Genomic DNA, 15,771 nt, shown 5'->3' with positions numbered 1-15,771 from the left:
TCTTCAAAGTATTGTAATTATTAGAAAACATTAAAATATTAACAAGATTGTAACACATATTATTTGCAATTTAGTTCATTTAATTTACAGTATCACTAATTTACTTCTTAGATTATTTTTACAAGTTATCATGTTGATATCTTAGAAAAAAAGGAATTGACTTAGAACAGTTATACACAATCCATGGTCCACAGGGTCCTAATATGTAGCCTCAAGAATTTGGAGTATAATTTTATATTCTGTTTTCTACTTGTATTATTATGCAACCTAATCAAGCTGATATTCACAATGATAAACATCCAAAAGCTCAATAGTTATATATTAAAACCAAATGATTGCTGGATTAGATCAAGCCATATTAGATTGTCACCATGAGTAACTACTATGGTTATATCTAAATTAATAACTCTGGAAACAAAGATCAGGCAGAGGTCTGGTAGCATAACTGGTAATGTATCCTCATGGTAAGCAGCAGTTGTAGGTTTGAGTTCCACTCTGGGCCAATTCTTCCAGTACCTTCTAAATTAATTAATAAATATTAATTTAATAAGGGATGTACAGTACCTAACACCTACTTCTTGACCAAATAACTTGGTATTTAATTATTAATAGTAGCAGTAAGATAGCCCAATCTGGAAACGTTTAATTTTAATTCAAACTAAACCTGACCAGTAAAAGATGAAAATAAACTAAGTTTATACATTACTAGTTTGCATATCATTAGCATATATTATTTTACTACCTTGTGTATTGGCAATTATGGAGTATGTTGGTACTCGAAAAGCTTTAAACCTGCATCTCTATAAGAAAAAATGTGTGGCCACATCCAAAGATTGCTCATCACTAAATTAGAAGATATTAATCCAAAATAAATTTTTTATTATAAAACTAAAATACTTGTATAGTTATCTGTTAATCATGGTAGAATAAACATTTTCCTTTGAAAAGTTTTTAAAATACCTTTTAATTAATGTTTTCAAGATTGATTTTCACTTGTATATTTTATAATCATCCAAATATCCTTCAATTTCCTTGACTGTCAGTCATATAAGTCTCTTTCAAATCTGTTCAAAACTGTTTCAAACTTAACCAGTACTTCAAAATTTTAGCAATTTTTACTTTTGTTAAATATCTGAAGCAGTGGTTAAGTTTAAAACAGTTGAAACAGATATAAAAGAGGCTTGTGTCATTAACAGTCAATGAAATTGAAGAATATTTTAATGATGATAAGATCTGAAAACAATCAGTTATTAAAAAAGATTTCTAAAAGTAAAGTTTATTTTACTATGGTTAATTTTGAATAAAAGAGTCAGAAAGAGATGTTAAGTAGTCTAACTCTTATATATTTGTTAGATGAATACACTTGTTTAAATTTTATGATGACTTCATATCAAAATTGTTTTTAAAACAATGGAAATTTTCCTGAATTTAAACAAAAATATCATTTGACAGACAAGCTAATGAACAAAATCATAAATTAAGGTATTAATAAATTCTTACCTATTGTCATAAATATGACAACTCATTAAATTTTAAATTTAGGAAGTACAAACTTAATAATCTTAATACAAATAATAATAAGATACACATCAGTAATACTTTTTAAAACTGTACTTCAAAACCACATATTTTTTGTTTACAAACTTTTCTTATTAAAATCTAGGTCTATTCTGAATATTTGGTCATGAATTGATTACAGGTTAGAAATATCCTTACATCAATAACTATTGATTGCCAGTATACAGGAAGCTTTCAACTATTCATTACTATTATTATTCATTGCACTTTATATAATTAAATACATAAATTTTATCATATTTCATGAACCACAGTGCCTATACTGTTAGAAAAAATAACATTAATTATTTTGTATTGAAAAATATATTAGACTTTATGAAAGGTTGGTCATATTTTTATTAATGATAAAAATATTAAAGAAGACTTTTCAACTTCTTTTTATTTTTATATAAATGAGTTTTATTAATTTAAAATATTAGAACTAGTAAGCATAACAATAAGCACATTATATGTTTAATATGTAATTTAGTACAATGTTATAGTAAAAAACTAAATTAAATGGTTTAAATAAATATTGGGTTTTAAACACAAAAATTATTTAACTTAGCAGAGTTTTATTGAATTTGATTTGTGTGCAATTCATATGTAAAACAGCTTCATTAACAACAAAAAAGAACAAAGAAAATTTATTTCATCAAATTCCTTAAATTTTGAAGAGGTCAATGTATAACTCCATAAATGGCTGGTTTTGAGTTATTGATTTTTGTCATCTGTACATGTGTTCCCATCTGTCCTCACTATAAAAATATATGACATGCCTTATTGTGGGCTGTCACAAGCATTTGAAGTTGTGTGTGTGGAATAAGGGTAAATGTCCAAAAACATATATACTTTTTAAATATTTAAAGAAAAGTAGAAGAATAAGAAGGGTATAAGTCCATGCGCATATATTATTCTGATGCATAGAAAGCAATATTGCCAGATTTTCAAATAGGCATCTTCCTGTAAAATGCACTGTTATTGTCTGAATTCACCCTTACTGAATGTTGTTTTTCTTTTTATTGCAAATCAACAGATGAAAAGCTTTGTGAATATATTTTATATTTAATTTCACTTACCAAATACATAACTAAGAGCATTAAGAGGACCTATTCATTTTTTTAGTATAATATCATTATGGATTTTTTGCAATCATATTTTTGCAAAAATATGATCACTTTGTCAAAGAATGTTTTGAACATAAAATTTTATTTATTAATGTTAAGATCTATTTGTCACTCATCATATGTTAACAAAACTAATTTATTGCAATATTCATTAATAATTTTAATTGGTACTTGCCAAAATATTGAAAAATACAGTAATATCAGAGAGTAAAAATCATTTAAGGTATTTTAAAATGAAAATCCTTTTCTCCTAAAACCATATTATTTAAAATTCAAACATTTTTAGCTTTTAATATAGTTCAAATGTATTCATTAGAAAATTTTTTATTACAGCATAAATATTACAAGTTAAATATTACAAAATACAGAAATTTTCAAATGAAAAGGTACTCTTATAACTGATGTTTACAACAAAACTAAATTATAAAATTAAAATTGCATTAGTTTTATAATTTTGCTTTAGCAATTAATTTGTGATTAAGTGGAAAACAGTGTTAAATATAGTCTCAGTAAAAAGGATTTAATAAACATGTTCTCTGAAAAAGGTCACCATATTAATGTTTGTTTAAAGGAAAACATTAAGAGGAAAGAGGAATAAATATAACATTTAAACAAATTTTTTTTATTTTATTCTAATTAATTAATTAATTAATTAATTAAAAACTTTTTCTCATGGTTACCTCAGCAACAGACATCTGTTAACATTAAAGCATTTTTATCTCATTATTGCAAGTGCACCTGTAAAAGTCACCAGTATACATATAAGGTTTATTTGACTGCTGCATGCATAGTCATAACTTATAATCTATACTACTATATAAAGATACAACGTATTTTTCGTTTGTTCTTACTAACCATGAAAACTACCGAACCAATCATTACTAAATTTTAACTGTAGCATCTTTATGATCCCCTGAATGTTTATCACTAATCAAACCTACAGATTTTTTATTAATTAAATGAAACTGCAATGGATTTCACATTCTCTTATGGTTAGAAGTTAAAATTCAACTAAATGAGATTGATAAAATTATTTCTGCTGAATTGCCAAATAAAAATTCCGATCCTTTGCTTTTTGACATTGCATGCAAAAATATGATGGGCCTGAGAGTTCAATGTAGCATCACCATGCATGAACAATAGTAGGTGTTCAAAAAATATCCACACAATTTCGTAAAAGAAACACAAACTGGGTCTGATGGTTATCCAACTTATCATTGTAGATCTCCTGATGATAGGGGATACACCACTTTGAATATTCATGGTAAAACAGTACAATTAGATAATCATTGTTATATTGCCCTACATTATCAAGATGTTTTGGTGCACACATAAGCATTGAATACTGCCATTCCATTCAAGTAATCAAGTATATCTGCAAATATGTGAATAAAGGCCTGATCAAGTCGCTTTTTCTGTTCAAAATGAGAATGACAAAATAAGCAGCTATATCAATGGTCGTTACATATGTTCTTCAGAAGCATTTTGGCAATTCTTGGATTTTTCTATTCATGAAAGATTTCCAGCTGTGATCCATTTAGCTGTACATATTGAAAATAATCAAAGTGTTTATGTCACTGAAGATAATATTCACTAAGTCATCGATAATCCATGGAAAACACACTGACTGATTTTTTTTTCTTATCTATGTTCATCAGATGATTTCGCTAGAACACTTTTATATCATGAGGTTCCAGGGTATTATACTTGGTCAAATAATAGATTTTCTCAAAGGAAACGAGGACTAGATGTTGAAGGCTATCTTGCAATCAAAAGAGATATAGCACTTGGTAGAGTTTACACTATTCATCCTAATCAAGGCAAATGTTTTCATCTGAGGATGTTATTACATCACGTTCAAGGCCCAACTTCATTCGAGAGTTTAAAGACTGTCAATGGTATCATTCATCCTACTTTCAAAGCCTGATGTAATGACCTGGGCCTGTTAGAAAATGATAATCATTGGAAAGACAATCTCTCTGATGCTGCCATATCAAAAAGTGCTTCGAAGATGAAAGATTTATTTGCTATTATTTTAGTTTTCTGTCAACCATCTGAACCTATAATTCTATGGAAAATATCAAATGGATTTTTGCCAAGATATTCTTCATCAAGAACAAAATCAATTAAACAACTATGAATTGACATTCTCTTGTTCTCTAAAGAGATTTTCAATCAAGGTTTGATTGAAATAGAGGATAAGGTGGTCTGTCTTTCTGAAAAATATTTACATGAATTTGGTTTGGCTTCACCTATCAGGGATAATCATAATTCTAATGATCCTTACAACTCTCTTTCCAGGTGTCCTTATGACATACATGAATCACATAATTTTGTGGCAGTTAATCTACCAAAATTGGTCGATGATCAGAGATATGCATTCAATGTTATTATTGATAGTGTGATCAATAATCGAGGCAAAGTATTTTTTGTGGATGCTTCTGGTGGAACTGAGAAAACCTTTTTGATTAATTTACTGTTGGCTAAAGTGAGATCAGCAGGAGGTACAGCACTGGCTGTAGCATCCTCAGGAATCACAGCGACACTTCTCAATGGAGTCAGGAATGCTCACTCAACTTTCAAATTACCATTGAATGTATTTTGTGATGGAGAGTCCGTTTGTCTGATCCATAGAAATGGCCCACTTGGAAAAACTCTCCAAGAAACTTTATTTATAGTCTGAGATGAGTGTACAATAAGTCATAGGGCTCATATTGAAGCTGTTGATCGATCTTTACAAGATCTTAGATTGAATAATAAACTAATGTATGGTATAACCTTTGTTTTCACTGGAGATTTTTTGCAGACTTTACCTGTGTTTCCAAAAGATACAAGAGCTGATACAATAAAAGCATGCTTAAAGTCTTCACATATTTGGAACAGTATTGAAAAACTCTATTTGTGTACGAACATGAGAGCTCATATTGCGGGAGAAAACCCTGCATTTCCAAAACAGTTACTGACACTTGATGATAGAACAGAAGACAACGAAAATGACTACATCACTGTCAGTCAAAACATAGGTAAGATAGAGAGTACAGTCAATGATTTGATTTCTGAAATTTATCCTGATATTTCAGATTTATTGAATAAACCATATCTTTGGTTGTGTGAAAAGGTCCATAATTTCACCTAGAAATATAACAAAAAAAGAAATAAATAACAAAAAATATTCTTGAAAAAGTCAATGGTAACAGCTGAGATTATCTATTGATTGATACAGTTTTAAGCACTGATGATGCAGTCCATTATCCACAAGAGTTTCTTAATGGTCTCACTCAGCCCATCTGGATTCCCACTACATAAATTAAAATTAAAAATTGGTTCTCCAATTATGTTGTTACATAATGTTCAACCTCCCAATCTCTATAATGGTACCAGGTTACAAATTAAAGCTATGCATGACAATATCATTGAAGCTATAATTCTCACTGAATCATAGGGGAAATTGCATTTATTCCTAGAATCCCAATGATTCATACCGATCTACCATTTCAATTTAAATGTTTACAATTTCCAATTAAAGTTTCTTTTGCTATTACAATTAACAAATCGCAAAGCCAAACATTCCAACACGTTGGAGTGGATCTTTGTACAAAGAGTTTCTCCCATGGTCAATTGTATGTAGGGCTTTCCAGAACTGGAAATCTTAACAATCAAATAATTTTGATACCAATGGGTGACAAAACTCGAAATATAACTTATTCAGAAGTTTTATAATTTTATTTTTTTATATTTTGCAATACTCTACTGCAATACTAAACATTAATCACCCAAAAATAATTAATGAACAATTAGTTCAAATTTTCAAAGTCCTATATGTATATAAGAGCGGGCAAGGCTGTGACGAGAGATGCTAGTTTTGATATTTTAGCTTTAGATAATTACGTTTTTAATACTTGAAAGATTTGCTATGATAAATGTAGTGCATTACAGACATGGATGGTGCTAGGGTGAGTAGTGGCAGCCCACCCATCCACCTTCTCTAAAATAATTTATTCAGCTGGCCATTACTGGAGGAGTTACTTTAAATATGAACTGATTGTTTGCCAAATAATTATGCATCTTCAGTAAACTTTTTCTACTTATAAGTCTTATTATCATTAAATTTAAAAAATGAGTTTATTTGATGATGAAATGTGCTAACACTAACCCCACTAAAATAATGTTCTGCCCTGCCTCCACCCTCATAGAATGAAAATCCTAGTGCCATTACTAACAAGTGCTGATAACTGTGAAAAACTTTTAAGCTATTTACTTTCATGAAAAAACAAATATATTTTTCAATATATATTCTTTCATTATCCATGTAAAAAAAAATGCTAACTATAATCTATACAGGAAATGTAATTCAGTGTTTTAGATACCATATAATAAAAGAATGTACCAATAATGACCATATTAATGATGTTTTCTATATACAATTAAAATATTATTACAGATATCCCTCATATAACACTGTAGTTACATTCCAAAAAAGTGTCATATTATGCATACAAAACAAAGGACTAATGCAAAACATAGGGTTATGTACCAGAAGTTAGCAGTAGTATACTATTCTTTTTCGTTACTAAGAGAAATATGTTTATTAAAACAATCAATAATTTATTTCCAATCAATAATTAATTAACAATCACAATTAAAATTACTGCATTAGGCATTAATATTAATATTAGTTAAACAAGGGCATTTTCTATTTACAAAATATCATTGTCATAATACAACTCTAAAACCTTATACGATATAGCCAAATTTATTATCCCAATTCAAACGTTTGAATTGGGATAATAAATTTGGCTGTATCGTATAAGGTTTTAGAGTTGTATTATTTGTTAATATATACAGTCTACGAAGAAAGTATCATTGTCATCTCAGCTTTTTTGTTAATNTCAAAATTAACATTTCTTAAAAGTAAACATACAGTAAATAATAATTAAATTATTAAAACCCATATAATCAATTCTACTTTAAGATTGTCTTAATTAATTAAATTCATCTTAATTAAGTTGAATTATTTTTCATGTAAATAACAATGTTATATTGATTTGAAAAGACTGAATTTGCTCTATACTAAGAAAGAAAATGAACAAAGGGATTCTAAATAGCCTCTGCATGTGTAACTTTTAAATCTAAGAACAGTGGATTGTTTATTTATAACATAATTGTATTTTTTATAAAAGAGAAAAGAAAAAAAAATTTCCTTCCTCTGTTATAACACTTCACAATTAAGGTTGCAGTTTTAATTCTTAAAGGATTATGTTCAAATACAAGAATATAGTAGTTTCTCAGATGCAGACTAAATACATATGTGCAGATGCAAACAGGATGTTATAAACTTCTAAAATTTCCGGAATTTTATCTCTATCATTACATTTTATACCTCTCTAAACAGTAGAGTGCTGATTGTAACTACTGTAAATCAAATTTAACCAACCAGTGTGATGCATACATCTTAAAAGCATTTCACTTCATAAAATTTATGTAAGCATTTCCATCTGCTTTAACTTGAGTTTTTCAGCAAATATATAAAATGTTTTTAAAACAAATTCATAAAAGTTAAAATTAAAAATATCATTTTTCATTTAAAAAAATTTATATATCATAATTGATGGTATGATTTAACTTAGTTTCAGAAGGACATTTGTGCAACAGTAACAATTTTTAATAGTACAAATTAATTTGACTCTAGTAGCTTATTAACTTTTCCCAGATTCTACACAAGTATATCACAGGCTTAAAACATTTTAAGCTATATAAAGAATAAGTTTAACTAGCTATTGTTTAGAAATAAGTTTAAAATTAGCGATAAAAGAGGCAGCCTATTTTCTTTTTGTTAGTAAATTTAATCCAAGATTATATATTTTACGATTTTTTACATCTTAATTTGCTATAAGAATATAAACTAACTGTTTGTTTTAATCACCATCCTAATATTCAACAGAAAATTATGCAATGATAATTTGAGAGCTTGTGTTTTTGTTACATTTCATGACCATAAATTTAACTATGCCAATAAAAAAATTAGACAAAAAAAAAAAAAATTGCATTCATCATGTGCTATACATTTCCAAATATTTATTTGATATTGAAAATGCAACATACAGTATATAGTTGTAAAAGTATTCATCTCACCATCATTTATAAATTTAAAATACTGGTTTATGTTTAATTTACTCTAAAAACTAGTCTGATCTATGTCTGATTTCTTAAACTTTTATATTCAACATATTTTATTAAAACCTTACATGTATTTTATCTTTTTTATTAACAAATTAATAAATTCTTCTTTACTTCACAACTGGGTACATAGATAGACACTGGAATTAATAAATGTAATATTTATTCTATACTTAGTTCACAACAGTATTAAATTGTCATAAGAATTTTACAAATTTTATGTTAATATTTGTCCTATTTACTCATATATTTCAACAATATATTGTTTTATTTTCATGTTTAGTATATATGTGAATTCTGAATATATCAAAGTTTTATATATATATATGTATACACACAGAGAGACACAATTCAAGTAGCATATCATATACCTATATCAATACCTTGTTCCTTGATTCTAAGACATACTATGAATTTGAAATCAAATTTTAAGATTATTTTCAGGAGTCACCATGAACTACTCTTTTTTTCTCTTATCTCATAAAAGCACTTTTCATTTTGGATAATCAAGTTTACATTGTAACATTATTTTATTAAAAATAAATAAATATATATATGATGTAATTCTTGATTTTTTTTAGATATTTTAAATATTGAATAAAAAATCTTCATCTTTACTTGGTCATCTTATGTTGTATGATGTATGTTTTCCTTTACATTAAAATTAATAATTCCATATGGTATTTAGATAATTTATCAAATGTAAAACTAATTAAAAGTTAAGGATTTTGACTGTTAAAACTAAAACAAATTTCAATTGCACATTTATTGCTATTGCACAATTGCAAATAGCAATATATGCATGTAAAAATGCAAACATAAGCATTAATTAATATATGCATGTTAAAATACTTGAAATTATGCATTATGCATGTTAAAAGTACAAGTAATATATGCTAAAATTGATAAATTGAAATGCATACAAATTTTACTTCTGTATGAGATCAAATCTTATTAATATATGTTACATCACACTTTTTTGGTGGAAGGGACAAACATAATACAAAGGATTTGAAAATTATGATGTCATAAATCATATATTAAAATAATGTTTCACATAGGAAGAGTGCAATCAAGTCAATATGAATAAAATTATATGTTCAATAACATTTTATAAATTTATGTGGTATTTAATCAATCATTATTGAATTTATTTCTATTTATATATAACTGTTTATAAGAAGTTTGAACATGATTGGGCTAACCTAATTTCTCTTGTTCTACAGTTATATAACCAGTCTAAAGCTGTATATTTTGTTTATAGCCCTGTACAAATGATGAGAAATGAGTAAACACTCTTTATTAACTAAGTATAACTTTATAGTGTCAAAGTTGATAGTAATGTTTTGTTCCAAGCAATATCATAAACTCTACTAAAGGTGATTTCAGTGCAAATAGAACTTAACTGTTTTGGCTTATTTTGATGCTTCATACTGCATTGACTTAAGGACATTTCAACACTTAAAATCATTTTTTAGCAGGAAATGATTTGTACATTATAATGAAAATTTTTCCATTATATCTAGAATCCAAACACCTATATATACAGGAAATCCTTATTAATTTGAACTCAGATAGTTCAAAAATCTCATTAGTTTGTAACTGTACTATTTGTCCTGGCCAAGGATATAAAGATTTACACATTAAGGAATTTGGTTAATTTGAAATACGGCTACTTTGAAATTTGAAGTGACTATTCTGTCTGAGTTGTGAGATGTGTATGTTAACTCATTCTTTTAGATCTAAGTGCCTCCATAAGCCATGTCATGTGAGAACAATAGACAAAGAACAACTCTAATCTGGTCAATATGGCTTTGTTTTTACAGTAATACATTTTCAGGAGTCACCATGAACTACTCTTTTTTTCTCTTATCTCATAAAATATAACTGGTTTTCAGAATTGAAAGATTAGACTATAAGTAGCAGATTGAGATATATGTAGGGGTCTAGGCTACTACATTTGGATGACTTACTACTTTTTGGACCACTTTAAAAATAATTTGGGCTACATTTTGGGGAATTCTGCTTTACTTTTATAAAATCTATCTGGCAATGTGCGAGGTTCTCACTGGACACATGCTGTTTACCTTCACATTTATATTACTATTATTATTAATTAATTAATGAAAATAGCATTCCGTATAAGTAGCCCTTACTTAACAAATTACATCAATTACATGGCATTTGGCATACTATACAAAAACATGTAAATCTCAGATAATTCAAAACTTGATTATTCCTTTGTTCCTTAAATTTTGAACTAATGATGATTTCCTGTACTTAGCAATTCAGCTTTAATTTTTTCTGTTTTGCCATACTGTTGATTGAACTGAACTCAATATAATGGAATCTTATCTGTATATGCTCTATATATGGAAGTTTGACTACTTTGAGAAAGATAATTTGTTGTGTGTGTATTCTATTAAACATTACATTTACACAGTTTTTTTGAAATATTTAAATTTAATATTATTAAATTAATAAATATATCATTTTCAATAATTTTAATCTAATCAATTCAAAGGATTTTGAGAATTTGAAAAACAAGAGATTTCCATGGCAGTACAAAATGTCTTTGCAAGACTTCAAAGGAATGCGAGTTAGACTATACAAACTTTGAAATTTGAATTTTGCATTCTCATCTGTAATTGGATGGCAGAATGGTATGCAAAACATTCATTGTACAGAAAGAAAAAATAGACTATAGAATCATTTGAAAAAATAACAGTTACAATCATACAAATGTGCCATAAAATTTATAACGAATGTATTTAGTCCTGAAAATGATAAAAGCTGCAAAATATGCAGCAAAAAGCATAAACACTAATTTTATATGAATTTTTAAAAATAAAAGTAACATATGCATTATCGGACATCCTTAATTTGATCTACTTGGACCCAAATCATATTTATATTGATGTTTTAACATCATATCATTTAAGGAAAAACATGCACATACAAAAAAATCTGACCCTTAATTATTATGCAGTAAACATCTAAAAGTTTCCGTGAACCAAAGGTAGAAAAAAGTTGACTTACAAAACAATAATATATAGTTAATTTCAGAAAAAAATAAATAAAACTTACATAAATAAGTTAAATCATCAATCAAGCTTAGTGGATTAATAATTAATAATTTTGTTATGAATTAATTTGCACAAAAAGAGTTTATATAAATATATGAAAAAAATTTTTAATATAAATTTAATTTCTATTTTGTTTATCTAAACTGTATATTTTTCATTACATTTTTTGAAGATATTTCAGTTAAAATAAATTATTAATGTAAAAACTTTTAAGATTTTTATGAAAACTTACCAAACTACATTTCTTTTCTCTTTACACAAATCAAATTTAAATTTTAAAATTACTTAACATGATACTACTGTACATCATTTATACTGACTTACTTAACCTTAAAACCTTTCAAAATTAACATTTCTTAAAAGTAAACATACAGTAAATAATAATTAAATTATTAAAACCCATATAATCAATTCTACTTTAAGATTGTCTTAATTAATTAAATTCATCTTAATTAAGTTGAATTATTTTTCATGTAAATAACAATGTTATATTGATTTGAAAAGACTGAATTTGCTCTATACTAAGAAAGAAAATGAACAAAGGGATTCTAAATAGCCTCTGCATGTGTAACTTTTAAATCTAAGAACAGTGGATTGTTTATTTATAACATAATTGTATTTTTTATAAAAGAGAAAAGAAAAAAAAATTTCCTTCCTCTGTTATAACACTTCACAATTAAGGTTGCAGTTTTAATTCTTAAAGGATTATGTTCAAATACAAGAATATAGTAGTTTCTCAGATGCAGACTAAATACATATGTGCAGATGCAAACAGGATGTTATAAACTTCTAAAATTTCCGGAATTTTATCTCTATCATTACATTTTATACCTCTCTAAACAGTAGAGTGCTGATTGTAACTACTGTAAATCAAATTTAACCAACCAGTGTGATGCATACATCTTAAAAGCATTTCACTTCATAAAATTTATGTAAGCATTTCCATCTGCTTTAACTTGAGTTTTTCAGCAAATATATAAAATGTTTTTAAAACAAATTCATAAAAGTTAAAATTAAAAATATCATTTTTCATTTAAAAAAATTTATATATCATAATTGATGGTATGATTTAACTTAGTTTCAGAAGGACATTTGTGCAACAGTAACAATTTTTAATAGTACAAATTAATTTGACTCTAGTAGCTTATTAACTTTTCCCAGATTCTACACAAGTATATCACAGGCTTAAAACATTTTAAGCTATATAAAGAATAAGTTTAACTAGCTATTGTTTAGAAATAAGTTTAAAATTAGCGATAAAAGAGGCAGCCTATTTTCTTTTTGTTAGTAAATTTAATCCAAGATTATATATTTTACGATTTTTTACATCTTAATTTGCTATAAGAATATAAACTAACTGTTTGTTTTAATCACCATCCTAATATTCAACAGAAAATTATGCAATGATAATTTGAGAGCTTGTGTTTTTGTTACATTTCATGACCATAAATTTAACTATGCCAATAAAAAAATTAGACAAAAAAAAAAAAAATTGCATTCATCATGTGCTATACATTTCCAAATATTTATTTGATATTGAAAATGCAACATACAGTATATAGTTGTAAAAGTATTCATCTCACCATCATTTATAAATTTAAAATACTGGTTTATGTTTAATTTACTCTAAAAACTAGTCTGATCTATGTCTGATTTCTTAAACTTTTATATTCAACATATTTTATTAAAACCTTACATGTATTTTATCTTTTTTATTAACAAATTAATAAATTCTTCTTTACTTCACAACTGGGTACATAGATAGACACTGGAATTAATAAATGTAATATTTATTCTATACTTAGTTCACAACAGTATTAAATTGTCATAAGAATTTTACAAATTTTATGTTAATATTTGTCCTATTTACTCATATATTTCAACAATATATTGTTTTATTTTCATGTTTAGTATATATGTGAATTCTGAATATATCAAAGTTTTATATATATATATGTATACACACAGAGAGACACAATTCAAGTAGCATATCATATACCTATATCAATACCTTGTTCCTTGATTCTAAGACATACTATGAATTTGAAATCAAATTTTAAGATTATTTTATTGAGGAAAAAGTTTTAAATAATTAATTTTTATTGAGTTTTGTTAAATAAAAACCCCATTAGAAACATAATACAAAGCTACAAAACAAATAATGTTTGAAAGTTCAATTTTCATTATATCAACTTGAAGACATTTTAAATATTAACAATTACTTATTTTGATGTTATAATAATGTTGGGCTGCAATTTTTAATCCTATCTTAATTAGAAAAATTACATAATTTCTGGTTCAGACCAGAAGTTCGTATATAGTTAATTGGGGCCTTCAGCTCCTAAGCTTTCCATATCTGGTCTTGATTTTCATCTATCTAACTCCATTCTCAAGAAGGATGGACAGACAGACAAATGACAATGGGAATGTGTAGGTCTGCAACTGTAACCCAAAAAGGAGTTTAAATTAAACATATATCAGCAAAGCTTACTAACATTCACTTCTATTTTGGATAAGTAAAAATGGATAAAAAAACATATGTCTAAGAAACAGAAAAATACAGTGTATGCTAATTGAAGGGTTTGTGCATATAATATATATACAAACATCCACTTCAACATATATAACTTTTTTTAATGTAATTCCATGTTTTTCTAGCTCCTTTGCTACAAATTTCACAGATATATATTTATAAAATAAGTTCCATTTGCACACAGATTATTTTTATCCATTAAACTTATACAACTTTTATTCTCAAATAATATTTATTCTCTGCAAATACTGTACACACATTAACNAGTTAGACTATACAAACTTTGAAATTTGAATTTTGCATTCTCATCTGTAATTGGATGGCAGAATGGTATGCAAAACATTCATTGTACAGAAAGAAAAAATAGACTATAGAATCATTTGAAAAAATAACAGTTACAATCATACAAATGTGCCATAAAATTTATAACGAATGTATTTAGTCCTGAAAATGATAAAAGCTGCAAAATATGCAGCAAAAAGCATAAACACTAATTTTATATGAATTTTTAAAAATAAAAGTAACATATGCATTATTGGACATCCTTAATTTGATCTACTTGGACCCAAATCATATTTATATTGATGTTTTAACATCATATCATTTAAGGAAAAACATGCACATACAAAAAAATCTGACCCTTAATTATTATGCAGTAAACATCTAAAAGTTTCCGTGAACCAAAGGTAGAAAAAAGTTGACTTACAAAACAATAATATATAGTTAATTTCAGAAAAAAATAAATAAAACTTACATAAATAAGTTAAATCATCAATCAAGCTTAGTGGATTAATAATTAATAATTTTGTTATGAATTAATTTGCACAAAAAGAGTTTATATAAATATATGAAAAAAATTTTTAATATAAATTTAATTTCTATTTTGTTTATCTAAACTGTATATTTTTCATTACATTTTTTGAAGATATTTCAGTTAAAATAAATTATTAATGTAAAAACTTTTAAGATTTTTATGAAAACTTACCAAACTACATTTCTTTTCTCTTTACACAAATCAAATTTAAATTTTAAAATTACTTAACATGATACTACTGTACATCATTTATACTGACTTACTTAACCTTAAAACCTTTCAAAATTAACATTTCTTAAAAGTAAACATACAGTAAATAATAATTAAATTATTAAAACCCATATAATCAATTCTACTTTAAGATTGTCTTAATTAATTAAATTCATCTTAATTAAGTTGAATTATTTTTCATGTAAATAACAATGTTATATTGATTTGAAAAGACTGAATTTGCTCTATACTAAGAAAGAAAATGAA

At 26.2% G+C, this 15,771-nt stretch overlaps 1 protein-coding gene and 1 pseudogene across 1 annotated transcript in view; one reads left to right on the top strand and one right to left on the bottom strand.

The window, feature by feature from the left end:
• Positions 1 to 15,771, bottom strand: part of LOC111641209 (F-box/WD repeat-containing protein 7-like) — an 81,013-nt gene that overhangs the window by 61,163 nt on the left and 4,079 nt on the right. The window lies entirely within an intron of this gene.
• On the top strand, positions 5,678 to 6,821 carry LOC111641206 (annotated as a pseudogene).

This window comes from Centruroides sculpturatus, unplaced genomic scaffold, assembly GCF_000671375.1.
Source record: "Centruroides sculpturatus isolate CEXI.00-Female unplaced genomic scaffold, Cexi_2.0 scaffold1513, whole genome shotgun sequence".
Taxonomy (NCBI): Eukaryota; Metazoa; Arthropoda; class Arachnida; order Scorpiones; family Buthidae; genus Centruroides; species Centruroides sculpturatus.
Note: the sequence above shows the minus strand (reverse complement) of the source record. Positions and strands in the feature narration are given on the sequence as shown.